Source organism: Opisthocomus hoazin, chromosome 3, assembly GCF_030867145.1.
Source record: "Opisthocomus hoazin isolate bOpiHoa1 chromosome 3, bOpiHoa1.hap1, whole genome shotgun sequence".
Taxonomy (NCBI): Eukaryota; Metazoa; Chordata; class Aves; order Opisthocomiformes; family Opisthocomidae; genus Opisthocomus; species Opisthocomus hoazin.
This window is the reverse complement of record NC_134416.1, coordinates 74,008,555-74,033,012: the sequence shown is the minus strand read 5'-3', so window position 1 is coordinate 74,033,012 and position 24,458 is coordinate 74,008,555.

The following is a 24,458-nucleotide window of genomic DNA, read 5'->3' as shown; positions in this document are numbered from 1 at the left end:
TTTATTCTTACCTAGTTCTTCTGCCCTTCTCCCCTGTTTTAACTCCCTCAAATTCAATATTCTTTTTTCCTCCTTTATTCTTTTCATGTATTCCCAGGTAACCTCCTAGTTTTTCCTTTGACATCCGTCCACCACCCACTACTCAAGTGACCTTCACATCATGCTGAAGAGCAGAAAAGGCAGTGCTAGCTGTGGGACTTGGACTGTGAAGGCTTTAAAGGAAGAAACCATTTTCTTAGCCCTTTCTTAGGCCTATTTGAGACCAGCGGTGAATGTTTGAATACTGCATAATAGCAATTAAAATGTGCCACAAAGCAAAGCCGCAATCAACAAACTGCACCCTAAGACAATCTTGAAGAGTAGGGTTTATGAGTTGTAAAAGAATAGACAAAAAAAATACATTTTATTGAAATCACAGAATACATTCACAATGGGGAAATTCCAATGCTGGAAAATACATAGATACACACAATATCATACCACAGCATGCAGTGATTTAAGAACAGCAGGATAGGTAATACATATTTGCATTATTGTGTGACTAACAAAAAATCCCAGCAGAATCAGACTGAAAGAAAAGTGTGTTTACATACCATCAGTCTTCTGCAGTTGTTGATTTCTTGGGGAGGCCAATGTAGCTATGGCTGCAACATCAGCACTGCTGTATGCACTGCATCTTCTCAGACACTCATGGGTAGGATGCACACAGCTACATCCTTGCTCTTCACAAACTTCTTGTCAAGAAGTAGATAATAGTTTTCTTATTTATGTAAGGGAAACACAGGCTCACAAACCCAGTAATAACCAACAAAACTGCATTTCCCACGTACCCCCAGTCCTAGATGTTCAGTGAGGTACTGTCTATCAGAGCAGTAGAACAATGATTTATACCATCTAAGAATATGGCACAGGAACTGCGTTTAATAGCATTTGTTGAGTTATCTTTGCTAATAAAGTTGTATTATCCAGAAATAGCTTGTTAAAGCTAAACATGACATTTATCCATATTTTCCAGCAAAGGGCTGTCAAATACCCTTTGCTTTAGAGAATCTTCTGATAGTTTAAATAACCTTCCACAGAAAAAATATTCTTTCCAAAGTTACTCGTATATATCTGTCCCACAACCTGCTTATAGGTTATCTGTAAGGTTATATCTGTCCCACAACCTGCTCACATCTACTAAATACACATTTTTATTAAGGTATTATGTTTTTGCTCCTTAAAATAGATCTTTCACTAAAATAATTCCTCTTTCTACAAAACAAAATAAAAATATAATAATAAATAGTGCAGCTGACGATAGTGCACAGTATAAAGTGCTATTTTTTCTAACAGATATTTTCTGATGAAAACAGTTGTTAGCGTTTACTCTTCTGTACTTTTTCTTTGTCTCTGATTTACACCTTTCATTTTATAACTGTTTGTGTCATGATCAGAGTATTTTTCATCAGGGCTTTGCAGTTACTTGCCTGAATTAGTGTTCAAATTCCCCAGGCCTACTGTTTTCTGAAAGGAAGTAAGCAATGATACATTTTAATTACTGTTGATTTTATAAGATTTTAACTTTGTCTGATGGATACAAGCTAAAAATCAATCACTGTCTCTTAATTTTAAAATCAATCCAAGGATATATGAAATGAAACATCACAAAAGACACTTACGCAGAAGATATAAACTGATGGGAAGCTGTTTGATTTATTATACAATGGATAAGATCTGCATGATATAGCTTCATGATGGTTTATAAGCCTACGAAATCTTTCTAATGAAAGTTATTCCTGAAGTAATGAAATTTGATATTACAGTTTGTACTCTATCGTTAACCTATGATGCTAGATATAGATTGATAAACTTAGTAGTTATAAAAAATTGCTTCTGTTGATCTCATGAAGAGGTGTTCTTTGGGTGGAAGGTATAAAAATAGAACCAACTTCTGCCACAGCATATCCACAAAGGAGCAACAAAACTGATCACTTGTTTCCTATTATCTTTCAACTTGAAAGAGAGAGGGAAGACTTCACAGATCCTTTTACATATCATTATTTCAGATTTTTCTTCTCATCATACTGTGTTCTATAGGAGATACACACATATATTTGAATTTCTGTCTTAACTGGAAATTAGTTTAGTCTATAAACTTTTTTCCTTTTCCTAGAAAGCTAGGTTTGAATAAATGGTGACAATTCAGGATAAGAGATAAGATGCATAGATGCCTCATCAGGCAGCACTACACAGATAAAAATTACACTGAAAAAGATCAGCACTGTTCACTTGCTCAGTTACCTCTTTCAGCTGAGAGGCACTAACAACATGCTGAGGGACAGGAATGCTCAGGATACCCACAGCTGTAGCTGATGTTCATTGACTCAGTGGAAACATCCCTTGGTATTGTCAGAGGACGCTTACCATTTTATAGCTTGATCATTATAAATATTAGGTTTGGTTATAGAGATACCATCCTCATTTTCAATATGCTTCATTTTCAAGATCAGATCAGATCAGAGTAATAGAGTTAGGCTTGTCGCATTTAAGGAAAGCATTTCAGCATGTTCTTAAAATCAACTCTGTTGAAAACAACACATATGCCTGTTTTTAACATTAATATAAAAATGTCCCAATAAGAATGATTTCCTGAGTGGGAGCTTTAATCTCTACCAAGTATTTGTTACAGCTCAAAACAGGATGAACATGTGGCACTTTTATTTTACGTCAAAAATTTGCATTATAAAGGATAAACTGACAAAAGTGACTTAAAAAAATACAAGAGTTAGCTAAATAATTGAAATTTGTCCTTAATGGGCAGAGGAAAGAAAGTATATGTAAAAGGCCTTTTGGGATTTCTGTCAAAAACAAGGACCACAAGAAAAGTCAGCTGATATTTTGGTAATTTTTTAGCCTTTATTTCTATGAATCCATTCACATGCATTCATAAACTTTATATATCTTTCAACGAAGCAATTAGAAAGCTTTCAAAGTGGAAAAGAAAGTACTTCGTCAATTAACTATCATTTTCCATGTCCTTATTTATTATCCTGTGGCTACTAAGCATCAATAGTTTCTGCTTTGCTGTAATGTCACCAGGAAGATTGATTGTGCATGTCACCTCGATATGAGAAGATTTAAATGGAAAACATATACTTGCAACACCACCGAATTCACTTCTGTAAGAGAGAGCAACACAATTATACTTTTAAAATACAACTTTTAAGATGCATCACATCTCTGTTCAGATGAAAGCTCTGAATTTTCCTTCAACATTTTTATTGATGTCGTTGTAATACTTGTAACTACACAAACAGCAAACACCATACTAAAAAATATATTACTATTGTTAAAAATCAAGCACTCAGAAAACAGGAAGTGCCAAGGTCAAGGCTGCATAGATAAATTTAAATCATCTGCCTGTGCATATAAATTATGATACAGTTAATGAGCTGAGCATTATATGATTACATGAATACAGTAGGCCTTTGCTTCATTCAGTGGATAGAATAGATGGTGGTTAGGGAACTCATCAACAATTTGTTTTCAGACTTTTTTCCAAACTCCCCTCCAAAAGAATCCATCCCCATTCTGATGAGCAAGGTACGTATGTACTTGTGTCTAACACTTTCGACACTCAGTTCCCACATGTCTACAGAGACACTTTAGCCCTCTGCTCAGCACTGGTATTTTCACAGGCTGGCATCTGCAGAACAGGTCAGGCTTTGGTGCTGCTGAGAGCCCTGTTCAAGCCTGAACTGGGATTCTTGGGTTATGTAGGGTAACGGCTCTTTGATCGGTGGGGTACCGTCCTTCAGGTGTGCTCAAGGCACATTGAAAAGAAAGGACTGACACGGTTTTGAGCAGGTTGGCTACTCTGTTGACTTGTGACATTGAGGACTAAAAGTGAGTGCCTGCTTCGGGAAAGATGTGAGCCTCAGTTTTTGGGACAGTGCTCTATGGAAGCTGTTTGTTCCTCTTCTGGCCTAGTAAATATTTGTTTTACACGAAGATGTGCAGAGGAGACTAAGGAAGCCAGGGCTGAGGGCTACTCAAAGAATGTAAGTTCATGTTCCTGTCCTAAATTGATAAAAGTATAGAGAACTTGAGAATGCAGATCCTGCATCCCAGCTGAGCACCTCAGTCAGGATTATTGGGTGTTCTGGCTTTGTGCCATCTCTCTGCAGTATAATTGCAGATGGAAGAAGCCCGAGCTGCAGAAGCACCTGTCTGTCTTCAGTGTCTCACAACTGGCTGGCACTGATACTTCTCTAAGTAAATGCTTTCTGGAAATGTCTTTGTCAGGCTTCTCACTTGCCTATGTGGATATGGGGAGAGCAGATACCAAACACGGGACTGAGAATTCCTTCGCAGAGAGCATGCAAATCCACTGTGTCTTGCAGGATCTGATCTATTATTCTTGTCTCGAAATCGTTGGTGTATCAGTATCTTCATTGGCTATCCTGCATTTTCACAGCTGTTGTGGGTGCTTCATAAATATGAGTGAAGTTATTGCTACACTTCTTGGAGATTTCCAGATAGGCAATCGTGGCACAGAGAGATAAATGTGACAGGTTCTCAGCAGTGTCAGGTTCCCCGTCCTCTGCTGCAGTGGGTTACTCGCAGGAGGGTGAGGAAGGCTGGAGAAAGATCTGCAAACCCTAAAGTTCCCATCTCAGCACTGGAAGGGACTTTTAGTGAAGGCAGAGAACCTGCGGCACATCCCTGCCGGCCTGCCCTCTGCAGTTCAGTTACAACCCAGGAGTACTCTGTATCTCAACCTCTTCCAGTATCACTGTAAGACTGGAAAGAAAAGAAGAACCTGAGAACCAGCCACTGGTATTTAGGTTATCCTGGCTTGATTGATATGTAACGTACACCACAAGCTGTCCAAGGAACTTACGGGGATGAAAGGATTTAACACTTTTGGGATGAGGAACAAAGCTTGGAGGAAGCTACATACAGGATCACATTAATTCACAGGTGGAGATTGTTGTTAGTTGCACAGTGGATGCTTTGTTTCCACACAGAATACATCTTGTGACCATATATTATTCAGTAAGATAGTACTATGTAGTACTGTTTTCTAGCAGTGTAAATTATATTAATCCCTTACCCTGCAGACACAATACACTGTGCCCTATTATTCATATCTGGGTGTCTGTTATTGACAATTATATTTTTTACCTTCTTGGGAGAATAACCTACTCAAAAATCTTTCTACCTGTTTCAGCATCCGTACTTCTCCTTCTCTTTTCCTTCAGTCTTTCTCCCATCTTTCTGCCCCAAATATATATAAAGGTCATATGCTTTTTTACTGCAAAATGAATGAATCTCAATACAATGTAATCCTAAATCTAGAATCTTGACCCTCTTGTTTTATGAGATCTGAGGCCTCCTTTCAGGTTTGGTTTTCCACTGACTTCTTTGACACGCTTCACTGGACCTAATAGCTCCCTATTACCAGTTACAATTTAGCATCTGAGCCAGGAGCTGGAGGAAAAAGGGAAAAAGGAGTGTAAATTATACGGAGTTGCAGTGAACAAAGGTTTTATTTCTCCTGAGCACAACCCTTTGATAGGAAAACGGGGGAGACAAATGTGTTGCTAATTTAATTAAGTAGTATGAGATGCCAGGGTCCACAGACACCATTTAGGACTGGATTAATCAAGAGCAGGTGGTGAAAATGAATAGTCACACATAATGTTAGCATTTTTAACAATCCGACACAGTCTAATGGAATCAAGTGCTATTTAACAACAGGGCTCGCTTTTGCTTGCTAATCCAAATTTATCTACACTTTCAACCTGCACATTCATGTGGATCAAGAACTCTATTCCCTCTGATTCCCATTAATTTTCTGGGGCATTTTTAGTTATTTAACATTTTACACAACATGTTCATGTCCCCTTGTATTGCACATGGAAAGAAGCACGGTGAAGGCTGTGGAAGCATTACATTCTAGGTGATGAACAAGTTTAACCCAGAGCAGGTAAACACCTTTCGACAGCTGAGAGGTTGTACTCAACAGTATGAAACCTTTGTTTTCCTCCATGCACTCCCTTCTAAAAGTACGGAAAAGGTCCTGGTCAGTTGTTTCCTTATAGAATCAAGTCCTGAAAATATTTTTGTTCATAAATTTTGTGACCACCTGCAGCTATTTAACACAACTCTGCTGGGGTGGCTTTATCTTTTCTGGCAATAGCTGAAGAATAGAAATTAGTAAAATCTTCGGTCCGCTCTCTGGTGAAAAGTTTATCAGATGAAGATTGAAACCTCTGTCAGACAGGAAGCAAATTTAACTGCATATGAAGTCACTCTTTCCCAATAAAGAGTTTTCAGATAGAATAAATTTTGTGCCTATAATTTCACTGCTTCCAAAGGGCTGCAATGCGCTGTTGGAAATAGAACTCTGTCCAGTCATGGTCTTAGACCTGCAAATAGGCTGTGGCCTCAACAAACACATTAGCTTTATAGAGCAGTGGGTGTTAGATCGTTCCTCTACTCCTCTGACAGCCTTTGACACAGAGAAGAGTGTGTAGGAAAGTGGTACGACATCTGTTTCTCATCCAGTTGTGCAGAGGGGATAAAAAGACTCTGTCACCTGTGCTAGGGCCCTGAAAGCTTTATAACCTATTACTTCTTTATGTGGTGCCATAAAAGCAAACCAAATCCTGTGCAACACAAGACTGACAGAGCATTCTGCAGCACTCCTACTTTTCGAAGTCTGAGCTCTTTTTACACTTTTAACGAATGGATTTATTGCACTTCAGAGTGTAATTTCCTATTAGTTGTTATCAGGACTGAGGGGAGCTTCTTTATGTCACAGGGAGAGAGAACTACTCTGTTAGGTGCTGTACATTTTGTTGCATTTACAGAGCCTTGCCAAACTTGTTTTCTACACCTTATGAAAATCAATTACAAACAGACATGTCTCAGTTGTCATCTTTAAATACAGCTATTCTCCAGTCCCTGAAGTCTCTTTAGAAAAGAGACTTCTGCGCACCATCAAAATATCTGTGGTTTCAAGTGCCTCTGAGTATTAACAAATCCAATACAAGGAATTCAAAGATACATGTGCATTTCTTTCCAGTGAGCATCCACAGGATGACCTACCTCGTTCTGCATAGTGGTCTTTGGCTCTCTGGTTTTTCAGGTGAACACTTTATTTGTCAAAGTACTCCTGGCAGAGAATACCAGTGGGAAGAAAAATTATATGATCTCACAGAAAAAGAACCCTAAAACACAAACTGCAGAACTCAAAGCCAATTTGTGTTTATATGAACGTGTTTTTATACCAAAAATACTCCAGGATCACAATAAGTTTCAGGATTTTTTGCCAGCACTTTCTGAAAATAACACTGTGAGACTCAAAACCTCGGTAAATGTGCTGTGAGGCATTTAGCAGTAGTGGATCAGGCGTGTCCATACCCAGCTGCCTATCTTTCCCTTGCATGGTAGTAAATGCGCTATAGTCCTCAGCTTATTAAAACTCATCACTTGGCATAATCTCTTAAACTGTTATTGACCTCAGTGCCTATTCATAATTATTTTCCCTGTAGTTAGTCCTGTAGCAACTTAAGTTTCTCCAGCCATACTTCCCAGAACTTGTCTGCAATATCCATGAAGTCTGGTGTGTTTATAAAGCTGCTGTCACATTTGAAGAAGTTACTACACCTTCCTGCTCGCTATTTCCCCAGCTGAGACATCACAACTCACAGACAAAGTGCTCGGAGACTTCCACTTCAGTTCAGCACCAGGATTTTCACTTAGCTCATCTCTCTTGCTTTGCGCTAACCCAGTCACTGATGTAGGGTGGCAATGTCTTAAACTGCCGTAGCTGTTTGGCATATATGACAATGACCTGAGATTAAGCGATTATCAAATCTTCTCTTTCTCAGGAGAGCAGAAATAAGGAAGACTCAAGTGGAGAGGGTGTGATCAGCTGAAGGAAAAGTGTGTTTTGGTTCTAAAAAACTTCGTCTAGAGCTGGTAGTTTGGTGTCGAGATTTGTGAGATTTGTGAGTAGTGAGTGACAAAGCAGAAAGAATGACTGTGTTCCTTTCCTGCAGGCTCATGCTGGAGTAGAGAGAGAAGCAGCTTTCAGTTGGAGGAAGGGGGAAAAGAAGGGATTACAGAAAGTATTTGGTGTCTCTTGCTCTAATTAGGCTTTCGGAATAACAAGAATAAAGCTCATCCCTTTTTTTTTAAAAAAAATTTCTCATACTTTCTCAAGTATGTTCACTTTTAGAGGTGTGATCTTGTGCATTTCATCCCTGTTTGAAGACAGGGTTACATTCTGAGGTATGTTTGGGTCTTTTAATTAAAAACTACAGTTAAAATATTTAGAATACTTCTGAATTATGGAATATTTTTGTTTTGCAAATGGAAAAATGTAACCAGTAGTCTCACTGCATTTTATATTAAAACCAGTGTTAAATTATAATGAAGGAAAAAGGTTAAAAGAACTACAGTCTGGATTTATGTATATGTGTTGAAGATTAATGCCTTTGGTTAATTTGAGTTGAAATGTATATTCTAATAAGGTGTTAAAATTAGTTCTGAGAGTGCTCATCTGGCAACTATGAATGTGTTATAACGAAGTGTAATTAAGCCTCTCTAAAGCTTTTATCTTGTCACTTTTTTCTTTCTTTCTTTTTTTTTTTTTTGTTGGCTGAACTTATAGGAACTTTGAGGAAGGTGCAAGAACAATTTTTCAGGGGAAATTATAGTTTCATAAAATTACACAAGCAAATTCTTTTATTTGTGTTCTCACTCTCTGAAAAAGAAAGGTGAGAAAATCATGAGGGTAAAAAGCTTAATTTTTCCACAGTTTTGAGGTCTGTCTGTAATTGTTTTACATTATGAAGTTCTGCAAATTATCACCCAGACTTCACCAGAGAGGTGGAAAACTGGATGGGTGAATGTATGGGTAGACTATCCAGGCTCAGAAGGTAGTGGTTAATGGATCATGCTTTTGCTCGAGGCTGGTAGCAAGCGGGGTGTTGCTGGTATCTCTGTGCTAGGACCTGAACTCTTTAACATCTTTTGCAATGACTTGGAGGAGGGGATTGATGTCAGTCTTATCAATTTTGCAGGTGACACCAAATTATGGGGATCTCTCACTATGCTCAAGGACAGGACAGCCATTCAGAGATACCCAGACAGGCTGGAGGAAGGGGACAAAAAGAACCTTGTGAAATATGACAGGGACAAGTATTAGGCCTGCATCGGGGAAGGAAGAGCCCCTTGAACACTGCAGTCTGGTTCCTGAGTACTGAGGGGGCAGTTCTGTGGAGAAGCACCTGGGGAGGACCTGGTGGACAGCAAGCTGAACAGAAGCCAGCAGTATCCCCTGGCAGTACTGATGGCCAACAGCATTGTTGGCTATTACCAACAGGACAATAGCCAGTAGATGGAGGGAAGTGCTTATCCTTCAAAACTCATCATTCATAAGATGATGTCTAGAATGCTGTATTTCTTTTTGGTCTCCCATTGGAAAAATGATGTCTATCTGCTGGAGTAATTTCAGCAAAGGACCACCAAGATCATCAGAGCCTAGAGCACTTGTCCTGTAAGGACAGGCGAAGTGAGTGAGGCTTGTTCAGCCTGGGGAAGAGATGGTTTTGGGAGATTTAACAGCAGCCTTTTATTACTCATGAGGATTTTACTGAGAAAACAAAGCTTCACTCTTCTCATTGATGCATGGCAGGACAAAAATAGACAAAGCCATAAACTGAAACAAGAGCGAGTCTGATTAGATACAAGAAAACTTTCACTATAAGGACAGCCCAGTAGTGGATGAAGGTGCCCAGAGAGGTTGTGAAGTCAAGGTTTTAAAGACTGGATAAAGCCCTGAGCAACCTTCCTCTGACCTCATGGTCCATCTAACCAACCTGACTTTGCCTGTGATTTCATAAGAGTTACTACTTGTCTAGAGCTAATATTTGTTTAAAGATGCTACACTTGAATAGTAGGCAAAAGGCCACAGGCAAATGTAGTACTCAACTCTTGCTGGACTCCCGTGGCTCTGCCTGCAGCACATAGCAGAGCAGCGTAGGAGGCTGCGGCTGCTGTGTCCTAACAGGGCAGCAATGGTTGCAGTCACTTTGAGGAGCCTTCTGCTGCTTTCTGGTCTTCTTTATGAAGTAAGGTAACTCTTCTCCTCTCAATGATAAGTATATAAATAGTATTGTTTGGCCTTCCCATCCCACATAGCAGCTGGGAAATACACAGTGAATGCACCTACTCTCTATGATAGTGTCGACAGTGTGAATACTGTTGAAAGGATTATTGTGATATACGTGGAAAGTATAACAATCATCTCATTCATTTGACATTCTAAATTTTTAATTTCTTGTCTTTTTAGTAATCATTTGTGCAGCTTTATCACTGCAACCAGGGTGGCAAAGTTACGTAGACTCATGATCCAAAGTTGTCAAGAAGTGAGAGTCATACCTGGGAAGTGACCAAGATGGATTCATCAGTCTTAATTCCAGGTGAATTTTCAAATAGTCAGAGAAGAGTATCAAATGTGTTAAAAGGCAGCTAAAGTTTATACCAATCCTCTTCTTTACCATTTGCCTCAGAAATGATTACTCCAAAATGGAGCTGTGTTGCAGCTAGAGGAGGCAGGGAAAGAACAGTGGAGTGACCAAAGCTTCCCACCCTCATATTATGCACAAGGCACTGCAGAAAGCAATAGGGATCTAACAGAAAACTGGCAGTGAGTGAATGCTGATGCAGGATGTGGGAGTGGGGGAGAAAATAAGGAGGCTGGCAGTGTAGAAAATAGCATGACAGATTCATGAATTTCTTCAGCTGAAGGTATTTTCAGAAATGAGATCTATCTACTGGAATTGAGTGGAAGGTAAATCATAAAAAATCCATCAATATATAATCATCCATTCTCCAGAACACCTTTACTTATCCATCTCTGGCTAGTACATCTTTTGTGCATTTAATTTCTTAGCTGTTGATTTCAGGTATTGGTACATATTAAGTACCAGAATATTCTGACGATGAAATTTGATAACAAGTAAAGAAAAGCAGAGCTGCAACTAGGAGAGAAAAGCTACTGCAATACACTGCAACTGAAAACTTGTTTTCATCAGGTGAACCGTAGTTGTATTTCCTAAGTAGATACCTAGTCATGAATTTCACTTTTTGTCCTTTTTCTCCTGCCTAATTAAAATATTTATATGATGCAGACATTAGAGTAGAGGAACCATTAAATGGGTCAGGTGGACCTTGCAGATGTTACAGGACAAAACAAATAAAAACCTCAAGGAAATCCTCCCTCCCCACAAAAATACTTTATTCTCCATTGCTAAATACATCAGCTGATCTAGTTAGGTTTAGCACTATTCTAAAAATCCTGACATTTTCTCAGACTGTATATTCTGCTTGTAAGCCATATGACCTTTGGCTGATCTGAAACATCTCTGGAAAACCTGCAGTAGAGACCTTAATTTTCTTCTGTTTGGCACAAGAATGGAAAAATGTACTGAGAATTTCTTCTTGACTTCACTTCTGTTGTCTGTTCTTTTACCGCTCCTTCCTCTCTTCAGACATGGTTGTTAGCATCTGCAACTCCACGGTGCTGACAGCCCAGTTCAGAGTGTACTGTGGTTGCAATGGCCTCACCTGGAGAATATTGACCCAATGTGTGAGGAGGGAGAAAATAGTACCTCACAGTGGGAGAGGGGGAAGAGTAGATTATGGGAATGACGAGCATAGAGAATTGAGTTTATATCCTGTGGGTTCAGTACATGCGGTACTTTCGGGAAGCCTAATGGCAATGACCTCTGGGGTCAGATACTTTACTTTGTCTTGTTAAGCTGGAAAAATTATTATAAATACCAAGGAGATGAACACTCAAAGAATGGAAAACCTGGAGTGAGTGACTGGAGCAGGTGCTGTCTTCTTAAAAGATAGAACATCAACACAGCTCAAAAGTTTTCAACATTCTTTAAAAAGCATAGTCGCTAGATGTGTACACAGTATTCCAGTTCTGTTTCACTAACACTAAGGTAAAAACTTAATTTTTCTCCTTAACTGCTTACACATATGAGTGTCAGGCTCACTCTAGTGCACTAGGGTGCTGTTCTCGGCAAGAAAGCTGTTTTGCTGTGCCGTCCCACCAAAGCGCCCTATATCATGTCAGGATTTATTGATCTGTGTAGATGTGTATTTCTAGATCAGTGGACATCTGCCGCAATAGCAGCAGAGCATTCCTTAATAGTGAGTGCTTAAAGTACTTGCTTTCTTCCCTGCAGAAATCTTGAAGAACAATCCTTGAAGAAATATGTGTGACAACATCCAAGGAGTATCCATTTCTCTCCTTTGTACGGCTAAGATGCCAGATGTTCTAGGTACAACTCCAATCACACATAAATTGTTGTTGAGTTTTGGGTTTTATGAAACTGCAAATAAAGTTTGATTTAAAAAGTAAGACAGGACACCTACGTGGATGTCCCAAAATTCTGTATGTACCCAGGCAAAAATCTGTCTTTGCATTCCTGTACATCTTAATGGCACATTTTTTCTTCAAGTTAATTAAGAAGTATATATGAACGTATTTGAGGCCTGCTAAGAATCAGCAGAGCTGTTGAAAATCCCTATGAGGAGTTTTGTCTTAGAGCTTTAGCAATTATAGCAATTTAGCAATTGTGTATATATGTAATTTTTCTGTTTCTTTGTTTAGTATGTGCACTGCGGTCTCATTAATCAGTAAAGCAATACCAAAATGGCCTTGATTTCCACCAGCGTGGTAAGACATGTTGGCTGCTACATTCATAGGGATAAATTGGTTATTTTACAAAGTCTCAAAGGGTGAAGGCTTGGGGGTTTTATTTTAACATTTGTCACATGATCTCGCTGCATGACATCGCAAATCTCCCATCTCTGCTTTGTTGGCCTATATGCATGAATAATTTTCCCAGTGCTTGTTTGTAGCTGAGCGGGAGAAAGAGAGAATTACCGCTGCACAATCTCTTGTTGTCAGTGATCAGCATTCCGATGGTCTGAGCTGGCTTACAACAGTGTAAAGACATCAGTGGCATGTGTTATAATATATTGAGCATTGTACTCCTGAAGAACGCACGAAAGAAAGAACATTGTTCTACTAGGGAGCAATTCATCGGGTTTTTCCCAGAGACTCTTGGGTCAAGTTTTTATAGGCCTATTTGATTTTCAAATTCTTTTTCCCCCTTTTTCCTCTCAGTGAGCCATAGTGTCCAAACTTGTCTACATTTACTTCCCATGTTTTGTGCATGGTAGATGTCCTTTAAAAAGAGTATCTCAAATAAGTCTTTATTCTTGTTTTGTTGGCTCTTATTCTGTGTTTTCATGAACTCTGGCCCTGGCCATGGCAACTGCAAGAAAAATGTTAACATTGATTGACAGGATTAAGAAAGCCTCCATGCCTATCCGCATTTCAAACACTTTGGGAACAATGGTGTTTGGTGTGATTGAATTAATGAGATATCGCGGACTGTCAAAAGAGCACACATACTTTACATAAACCTGATTATCTTTGCATGGCAGAAATGAAAAAAAGGAGGGAACAGAGGTTTGGCTTTCACTCGTACCTCCAAAGGAGCCATCAAAGTGTGTGCCCTGGCTCAGAGAGTGATGTGCCCGCTCAACTGGCCTGCCCTCCCTTTCTCTCCACATACTGCCTGGCTCTGCTTAGCATACATCAGCCATGGGCTTTAACAAGTCTATTCAGGCGACTGGACCCAAAACAACACTCTTTTCACAACTCAGCACCTCTGTGCTGATTTTTTATTTCTTAGGGATCTATTGTTTAACTTGAACTGAGCATACATTTCAACAATTAGACCTGAGCTGGCTCCTACTGCCCTAGCTTAACCCCAAAGAGTGACATCAGTCATGATAAAACATACATTTTGAGATGTGAGCCACAGCTGGTACTCACTTTTAGCAGTAGAATTACTGAAGAGAGAAGAAAGTTTCATAGGGAACCTCTTCCCACTTAAGGCTAGAAATAATATTTCTATCTTTTGGGAAATGTTCCAGCAGGCACAATAATATGATGAATAAATACAATTCATTGAAGTAGTGCTGTATTTTAGCATAAGCTATTTTTTTCACAAGGGGACATCATGGATTAAAAGGCTCTGAAACAAAAAATAATCCACAAGCTGAAAGAATTCTATCTACCTACATACCTGTCTATCTGTCTACTTACCTGTCTTACGACTTCTCTAATCAATTTACTTGGTCCTTATTACCACAGATGAGCATTGCTTCCTCAAATGTATGCAATAATGACTTACTGAAAATCATAAGTTTAAGGGAGGTGGCATTTGGTAACTGCACAGTTTGTATTAGGCCTTTCAAACTTTTTGAAGCAGGTGGTCAGTGTTTTATAGCATTAAAGTCCTTAAATTTAAGAATCTAGCTGATATTTTTCACTCCAAACAAGGGTCATACACAATTTTGTTCTAAACATAATTTTCTTTCTTTTGTGTGCTAAATCCAGTTGGAAAAAATGTGCAAAATTTTATTTATCCAAAAGACAGGATGAGCAAGGCAGGTCTGGCAATATTACTAGCTTGACTGGAGTAAAGAGATACTGCAAAATCCCCTCAAAATTTTTCATATAAGAATGTCCAGTCTGTTTCTGCAGACATATGAAGGATGGACAATTTGAATAAAGTTAAAACAAGTGATCAGACTTGCCAGTTTGTAGCACTCCTGCAAGCTTTGGTGATTCTATGTTGTGATAAATGATTAATTTTCACTAAGGATTTTGAAAAACACTGTAAACATACAGAAGTTTAAAATCATCTGGTGACACATGTTGAGCGTTGCTTTGTAAATCATTAAATAATTTATGGCAAAACTCATTTTAACATGTGTGCATATTTTCGGAGGCCAAGGATTATTGACAGGCCTATCATAACAGATTAATGATTCAGATCAAAGAAAAGAAGTAGAGCACTGCACCATGAAGTGGCAAAAAAAATAAAATATTTCCCCCCAAACCTTAGCCAGTAGATGTCTCTCTTTCACAAACCCTGTCATGGTATCAGCTGCCATATCCTCCCGGTTACATCTCCTGCATCCTTCTTACTAGCATAAATTCACCTTTACATGAAAATACAAGACGATGTGAGTAAAGTGGTATTTTGAAGCCTGCATAAAGTTGCCTGAACGCTCAAGACATTTGAAAGTCAGATGTGCACATAATATGCAGTAGAGATTGAGACAGCTAGTGAGTTGGAGACTCTCTAATAACTGACTTGGAATAATCAGACTGCTTTTCACTACATGACAGGGTCTTGGTGTTACCATCATTTGCCCCTTTTTATCAACACAGCACTACCAGGATGTATGGGACATGTATAGCAATAGGTAGGGATGTCATCACAGCTAACTCAAGCTTATGTTTCTTGTTTTTTCCCCTCCATCTTCTTATCTGCACTCTGCCTAGTATGGCTTCCCCTCAGTGCTTTATACACTCATCTGCTTCTTCTGAATTCTTTCTCCTCCAGTCCTATGACACAGAGTGAAGGGAGCTCCAGCCCTCCACGGGAGAACAGCATCTTTCCTTATCCAGCCTTAAGAACTTGTGTGCCCATAAAAGAAAACCTGTGCAAAAGGAAGCTGGACAGAGAAGTGTACTTGGGAGAGGGACAAGAGGGAAGGAAGACTAAGTATGGTGACATAATCCTACAGTTTCTTCAAGCCCCTGAGCTGCTGCCAACCTTCAGCACCTTCTGCAGAACACTTCTCTGCACAGCACGGAGTAGCTCCACCTTCCACAGAGTGCCACTGCCCTCCTTTCTCTTCCAGAGAGTAGCCAGAAATGGCAGTACTGCCTGTTTCTCCTGCTGAGAGCTCTGCGAATGAGTTTAAAAATGTTTTCAAGAAGTCCTTTAAATTGACAGGGGCAAATGCAAGTCTATGAGAACAGCAACATAAGAGAGCATGAAAGATGGCAACAGTGATTTCTGCTTTTGCAAACAAACAGAAGTATTGTTGATCTTCATGTAGACTTCAAAACATCTTTCCTGCGCACTTAAGAGAAAACATTCACTCTACCATGTAATTTACTTTCAACTTTCTGAATGAATATTGCTTGCTTTTCCTTTTCACTTTTAGTGAATTTGCAGTAAAATTATACTTTTCATTTATTAAAACTATTGTAAGTTAAAATGTTAACACCTTTGTTCCTGATATAAATAAAACATAGGCCTTTTCCTCATCAAATAAAAAATTTCAATTTGGGTAAACCCTGAGGTTGAGGATTCATAACTGCTTCGAGCTAAACAAAGTGTGGTCTACTGTCAGAGTAGGTAGCTCCAGTCTACTCTCTGCCTTGTCTCACCACACTTTTCTGCACTTCTTTTGTGTCAGCACTAGCACTAGCATGCGTGCATGCCCAAGGTGAGCTAATAGCTTCCCCTGCCTGCTTCTCCCCCTGACTAATGTCAGCACAGAGGAGGTGACAGGAACATCTGGCTGGAGGTTGGAAGGAGGTGGGATTTCCATCTTTTAATTGTGTGTTTTAGTTAGAGGAGTCTAATGCAAGGGTGAAACCTCAGCCCAAGAGAGGAAGTCTTTGAATGTTGCAAAAGTACATGTTAAAAGGTGTGTATTTAACAGCTATAACTGTTGTCATTCCACCCAAGCAGATATTTTTTCATTTTTTCTGCCGTCTTTTTCTAGCTTCTTTACTAAAGGACAAAGTAATTTCCATTTTGGGTCCTTCAGTACAGATGGTATTATTGTCTGTACTTCCAAGACTTAGGCAAAATTTTAATAAAAACATGAAAAGGAAGGCAAACTGCACAGTTTCTATACTAGCTGAAAATTCTTACTATTGCCATACAATAAATTTGTGTAATAGACCCCGTAAGAAGCATTGGCAAGTAGCTAGGAAAGCAAATAACAGAAAGATGCAGAAAATACGAGAGAAATAATGAAGACACCTTCTTCCAAGTTTGTTGTGTCTGCCTTTGTTTCATCGTCGTCCCACACTGAATCTTGCACAAAGAGTTATTTCCTTTATCCTGATTCACTGTCATTCGGATACAACCTTTCAACAACCAGCAACTTACCAGCCCTTCAACCCTTAACTGAGGAGACTCAGGACTCCTGCTAGTGTAACTCAGCCAAATTCTTTCAGCTTCCATGTAGCTCACTGTGCCATCAGAGCAGGAAGCATTTCTTCTGGGAGACTAGCCTGTGTTGACCGTGCAGGCTTTTTCCATGCATATAATTCCTGTCAGTCTTGATGTACCCTCTGCCTTCTTTCATAAGTAGGAAACAATTCTTTCCCTTATCCTGACATATTTCTAACATTCTGCCATGTGTGAGTTTGGGTAAGGCCTAACTACAGGAAAGAGTTGAGTTCATGAGAAGTGTACACTTATTGAGTGATTCTTTGCTCTCAAAAAGATGCATCAGCATCGTGTGTTAGTACTTAGGTGGCTGAGTAGAGGCTACTGCTGGTCAATTCGGACTGCCACCAGCAAACACCAGCAGATGCTGAGTAATGCTTTAAAGCATATTAATTAAAACATGATGGCTAACATATTATAAAGCACCAGTTATTTTCGTAATCCTAGTAGACGCTTTAAGCTTCATCTCCAGTAATATCCTGACCCAACAGCAGTTCAACAACAAAAAAGCCTTTTACCCTAGGGAACTCACAATTTCTTTAGACTTTCTAGGAAAAGGAAGACTGCAACTAGCAGCATGGTCTTCCTGCCACTTCTCCATTTTTCTAATTACGAAATCAGCTAGTACAGAATTAAATACTATAGATGAACATAATTTGTTAGATTTTAAAAAATTTTGCAATGGCATTCTAGGTTTTCCAGTGGAAAGGCCACAAGTCCTCTACTGTCAAATACGTTTAGTGTCCTCATCCTTGAGAAACGTGATATAAAGCACAGAACAGAAATTTATAAGACTGAAAATTAAATTGGACAAAGTTATAATTGTTTCCCTTAATTAATGAACATACATCATATTCCAGAGGGAGTTCATTTCTAGTTATGCTCTCCTAATGAATTTCCACATTTTCAATTTTTGAGCAAACTTTGCAGTAAAATATTAAAAAGAAAATACATTTGCATTAAGCCTTACTGACTTTACAAAACTCTGCACTGAAAAAATTTTTCTCTAATGACAATGTATGTAAAATGATTCACTAAATGTGTGATACTTTTCTTGGTTTAGGTTATGACTTCCTGATCACATTTTCCTCTAGCTTAAATATGGCAGTCTTAATTTTAAATCTGGCAACATTCAGAGGTTAGGAGTTTTCGTTAACAGTGATGGCTGCACTTTCCTTTTCAAGCTTAAGAGGTGCATTCTTTACACTGCAGATTCAGTATCCTTGAGTAATCGGAAATCATTAATAAATATAATTATCACTAGCAGTGCTGGAACAGTGGAAGCTTTGAGGCTAGTACAATGCCCTGGAAAAACATGTTTGACTGGATGAAAATCTTTACGGAGATTAACACCCACAGAGCTGGCCCACTGGTAGGTTGTTGCAGGTTAATGGAAATGTGTGGCAACAGGCAGCAACATTAGCAGGGTCTTTATCTTTAGATCTCATAAATATTCTCCTTAACCCCTGCTAACACCCATGTTTCAGGCTTTTCTAGAAAGAATTAGGAAAGCTATCTGCATGGTTATTGTTAGGATTAGGCACGTTCAGTTCAGAGTTTCTCCCCTCCTTACTATCGGTTCAGAGTTGCCCAGCTTTCTGGACACTTATTTTGAGCCTGCATCAAATGCTGTGATTTGCTGATTGCTGCTTCTTGTCCCTTATCTAAAGGAAGGGAAATTAACAGCAGACTTCTGGGTTGTAGACAACTGACCTTGGAACATTTTATTTGAAATGTAGTGCTCTATTAAATAAAGCTATGAAATGCCAGACTGAAGGTTCAAGCCTTTCTCTGCTGAAAGCCAGTGTGGTCATTAAGTTAAATTTAAAAGGAGTATGAGCTTCTTGTAATCATACACAAGTTTATTGCTCTTTTCAGGACTTTGTCAGTTTCTTTATTCTTCAGTAGATTGAAAATGGAGCTGGGAAGGGGTTAAGGATCTTCGTTGACTGCAATTTCTCAATCAGCCTCAGGAAGCCTCAGGTCAACTTTGCTCATAAAACTCTGCACAAATATTTCTTTTTCTATCAGAGGAATTCTAATTCCACACACAGACCAGTGTCACTCAGATTATTACACATTATTAAAAATTAATTTTAAAAAATAATTTGGTCCCTGTAATCTCCTATAGAAATGTGAGAACCCAAGCCTTGGAAAAAATCACTCCCATAATAGTAGAATAAATACTAAATATAGTACTTTTTCCTGTTGTTCTTAATCTTTCTGTTATTCCTCAGTTTTGAAATCTTTGTCTTTTTCCACCTTGCACGGAACAACTGAAGATTTTACCTCTAGCTACAAGACTATCCTTACGAAAAAAAAACACATATGGAATATAACAGGGATAAAAACCTGCTATAAAAATTAATAGGTTTCCATAGAAATTTCTCTAAAAAACATATAATTTAATAGAAACTTCAGTAGGAAATGTTAAAAATCACTCCCTCCTGTGGTAAAACATGTGAGAGGGTGGACTCAAGAGAAAAATACTTCTGTCGCATGGGGACAGTTATACTGTGTGGCTATGGGGTTGGGGTTGCCTGTCCCCCACAGAATAGGCCTGTAACCAAAATTATCTGGACCAGTTTGGCAGCTTGCAGGGAAAAGTACCTAATGTCCTGCTGCTCTGAGGCACCAGGTCTCCAGGGGAGACACACCAAAAAGAACCTGGCCCTTCCCCTGCACCCCAGTGCAGGTTTTCATTTCATTCACATCTCCTTGGTATGAAGCTGACCATCTGAAAAATTCCATATGCCCAGCCATGTCCGAATGTGACAGAAGGGTTTGTTGTGCTCCCATGTTGGCATCAAGTCTTGTGGGGCTGAAAATTCTCCTGTGTAGCCTGGAGGGGATTCGGGATGCTCATCCTGGGGGTAGAGAAGGAGAGGTGCAGGAGGCAGAGTGTGTGCAGAGAGGGAATCAGGAGACCAGGAGGAGTGGGGGAAGCTGTGGGGAAGACACCCTGCAGCATGACATAGACCTATAGCCATACTCGAGGCAGGAGTTGTCACAGGCAGGTTATCCTCACAGGAAAGAGTTTTGGGGGGGTTTATGCTACTCAGGAAACTACTGCCAGCTGCTAAACTAGAGAAAAAGGGAGCTGTGGGTGAGGGGCAGGAGATTTCAAGTATTTTTTTGCCACTGTCTTATCCTCTGATTCTGCTTGAATCATGTCTGTTTTCAGAGCTACCTTGTTCTAATTTGTGTTTTAATAAAACATGGCCCTTTGGGGTGTTTGTGTTCCTGCGTTCTAGAATAGATGGGACTGTTCTACTTCGTGACTCTGGTGAATTTGGGATCTCAAATACACCCGAGTAGACATAAGCTTTTAAGTATATCTACTGCTGGTTCCAGCCTGGCAACTACCCATGTGCAAATGTATGGACCAAATGAATGCTGGTCCCAAGATGAGGGTTATTCAAGACAGACATTCTTTTCATCAAAATGTGTCATTTGTTTGTTTTCTGTCAATAAAAAGTTTACAATCCACATTGTATTCCACAGAAATCTTGTGTATGTGGGAAGAGCAGTTAAAGACTGATTTAGTAAATCGACAAGCAGGTATTCTCTATCAACAAGCAGGAAGTCCTCTGCCCCTTTGAAAGGCTGTTTACTTGTTTATTTGTACACGTTGATAAGCTTATTAAATATAAATATGCCCAATATTCTTTATTAGCAGTTCCAGACTGCTCTCTCATTAAAGGTAACAGTCACTTAGAACTTTATCCAACTTCAACTTTTTGCACAAATTTTTCTGTGCAAGTTTGCCTGACACCTCCATAGCAATAAAAAAACTCTAAGAAAGTTAATTTATTATAAAACATTCTAAGAGCAATTTCTTAGGGCAGTGCATGATAGCAGTGGTCTTAGCCTTGCAGAAAGCTTTTCCTGCAGTGGAATATAATAAAAACAACGAGGTGACAGATTTCTCATTTCTTTATGCTTCTTCATAGTAAATTCTGATCATTGTGCTAATTTGGATGCTCATCAGAGCAACTTGCATTCGAGACCAAGAGAACAGAAAGGATGAGGCGGAGCAGAGCCATCAGCTCTGCAAAGGGAAGGGGAATATGGTTTCTGGAAGAAGTCTGGTGCTTTACCAGAGAGGACCGGTGCACCTGTGAGCAAACTTTACATCACTCAAAACTGCACAAGTGGACCACCTGTTGGTCACCTGTTCAGCCAATCATTTACAACATTTGATACTTTTTGAAAAGGTCAATGTCTGAACTATGCTGGTGGATAACCTAAATTCCAAAGCAGCTTGTGGAGTTCCTGCCTTAATAACCAACTGCAGAGTTATCAGCAGTTTGTGACACTAAGTAGATTTTCACATGTCAGGGTGCATACTTATCGGTAGGATTTTTCAAAGTGTATGCAGAAAGCACTATGAAAGAGGTCCCGTGAGGATTCAAAAAGTGGAAGAAATAGGTAGATACACCACAGTAATATCAGGTATATTGATGACTCAGCAATTCTTTGCTACAGTTTCTGATTCAATGCACTGAACACTGTAGTTTTAAATCAGGTGAGGAAATGAGATCATCCCAAAATGAAGAAAATCTATAAGGTATGAAGACTGCCTCATTTAATAGAAACAGGATAAAATGGAGCAAATCTAAAAGGTATGAAGGCTGTGTCATTTAATAGAAACAGGATAATGCCCAAAATTAATGGTCATATTGCAGAACAGCAGGTGAATTCAAATTGAGTGTGTTCAACAAAGGGGATACTCTAAAGAAATTGCAATAAAATTGGAAATGGCTCACTCATTCAAACACTCATTAATTCACAAAAGGCATGGAAAAAGAGGGAGTCTAAGAATGTACAAAAGTTTGTTGCAGAATTTAATTCTTCCATAGCCTGTTCTCCTGGGAATAAAAATAATGAAAAATAGATGCTGCTCACAAAGAAACCATGGGGGACTTTGAAAAACGGTGCTGATGAAGACCTACTTATTTCCTGTACCAAAAAAAAGACACGTTCTATGTTACCAAGATGGGACTACAGTACAAACATATGTACTTTGATCATATCAGGCATAGGGACAGAAAAGACCTTGAAATCGTTAGTGCATATGAAAGGAATCATAAAAGACCACCCTTGCAGAGGATGACTGGTGAGAAGATGGTGTGTGACAGAAGACTGGGAGACAGTTACTTATAACTCAAACAAGAAATGGACTGAAGTGGCTCCCAAATATTGCAGTAAGATGTTACCAATGTTTTACATGGATTTTACCTTACTTGAACGAAGATGAATGTCTCTCATACCTCATTTATCTCACTTCTGGTGTTATTCTGAATTCCTGACTGGCTGCAAGTCTTGTACACAGAACCTTTCTAGGTCAATGGAAATAAAGGTCAGTTCTCTCTATATACATAAATGTAAGCTTGAAACATTGTGTATAAGATAATTTGATCTGATATCCCCATATATTTTCAACTCTCAGGATATAAATGGTGATCACTGGGTCAGAGAGGAGGACAAATATTCAAGCAGACACAAAAGGGACCATATTCCTGACCAACAATTTGAAGTATCAGATGAAAATACATATGGTCTCAATGCTAGTATATGCTGGAACATTTTTCAGAGGTCATTTTGTCATTCTGGATAACTTGATTTTAGGATTGAACTTTTATTATTACTAGTAACACTAGCTGCAGAGAAAGAAGGTGTCATGACAATACCTGTTCCTTCCTGTCCTATGCAGGTAGGAGGGTCTGGCAGTACAGATAATATAGCTTAGGATGTACGCATAGCAAACGCAAAGAAGAGACATGGCTCTCGAGAGTGAATGTGATTAAAGGGTCATATCTGCTACATTTAATTAATTTTGAGTGGAAAAAAGTGGTCCTTTCTGAACAATGTTTTTGTCAAACTAGATTTGCTTATGTTAAAGGGCTGAATAGCAAAAATCTGGACAAAAATGCCCCTTGAAGGGGCCGCAAATAGAGCACTTGCTTTGTCTTGTTACAGAAAAACAAACGTATGTTGTATTTTGCATAATTATTAATTATCAGAACCAAGTACTGCTGCTATCTCTACACTGGGAACTTCACATCACATTTTCTTTCTGTCACCAAGATTTTTTTTTTTTACTCTTTCTTTCCCTTATTCCCCCCCCCAACATTTCCTTGTTCATTGGAACTATTTTTTTTTTAATTCACTCTTGTCCTTTTCACAGAAAGACAGGCTTGCAGAACAAGTTTTCAAGGATTGACAGGAAAGAATTTGGTGCTTCTTTCACTAGTATTTTCTGAAGTTTATCTGAACTAAATATGTAATTTGAAATTCTAGCCAACCAGCAGTGCCTTAATAGTAAAAGAAGAATTGCAGATCCAAACAAACAAAACTGTTTTAGGCTCTTTTTTTGGAGGAAAATATTTGAACGTAGTTTGTGTGAACTGATAAAAGAACTGTACTCAGGAAGCACAGATATGTAGCTGCTAACAGTGTTATTTATCAGTGTTGAATGTATTTGTGCCCGTAAAAATACATGATACTTGTTTCAGAAGTTGTTGCCTAACCACTATATTTATTCACAAAGCATGCATGAGGCTTACTAAAATAAACATTTGAACATACATTTAACTCAGCTAGCAATGCATTTCTTGTATTATGTTCCTTGTTTTATTATTCAGAGAGAGGGCATAACATTTTAAAATGTGAAACTACAGCACTATATTTAATGCTCAAAGTCAACTCTATTTCCCTTGGAGGATAAGAAAATTCATTAAAATTTCTATGTATTTTTCTCTCCTGTTTTCCTCACTTTAAATTGTTCTGCATTTGTCTCCTGAAGAAATCACGCTTGTATTGACTTATTCAGTCTATGCTCTTTTTCTATAGAAGCCATCTTGTGGAGTAGGATTTTTTATTTAGAAGACCATATGAAAAGGCAGATCCTTAACTCGAGCGAGTTATCCTAGTCTCATTGACTACTATGATGCTCTAGAAATTTTCTCCAGCTGATGTCATCCATGTTGCAAATACCAAACATTCAGTGTGTGCCCACTATGCTTTTTGTTCTGTAGGTCACTAAGTTATAATGAATAATTTTTTTTTTTTTGAGGAGCTCATGTAGAAATGACCAACCTGAGGAAAATTTCTGAGAGGAAGATATGAGTGACTTGCTCACATTGAATTGAGTGATTTGTTCACAGTGAATTGTTTACACATATGGAGTCCATTAAAAAAGGATGTCCTGGCTTCCTTGAAACATTACATAGTCATGTGCTCAACTTCCAGTGCTGAGAGAATTAAGGGACATCCAAGTGAGTGGTTAAAAAGTGCACTGAAAGCAACCTCTAGGAC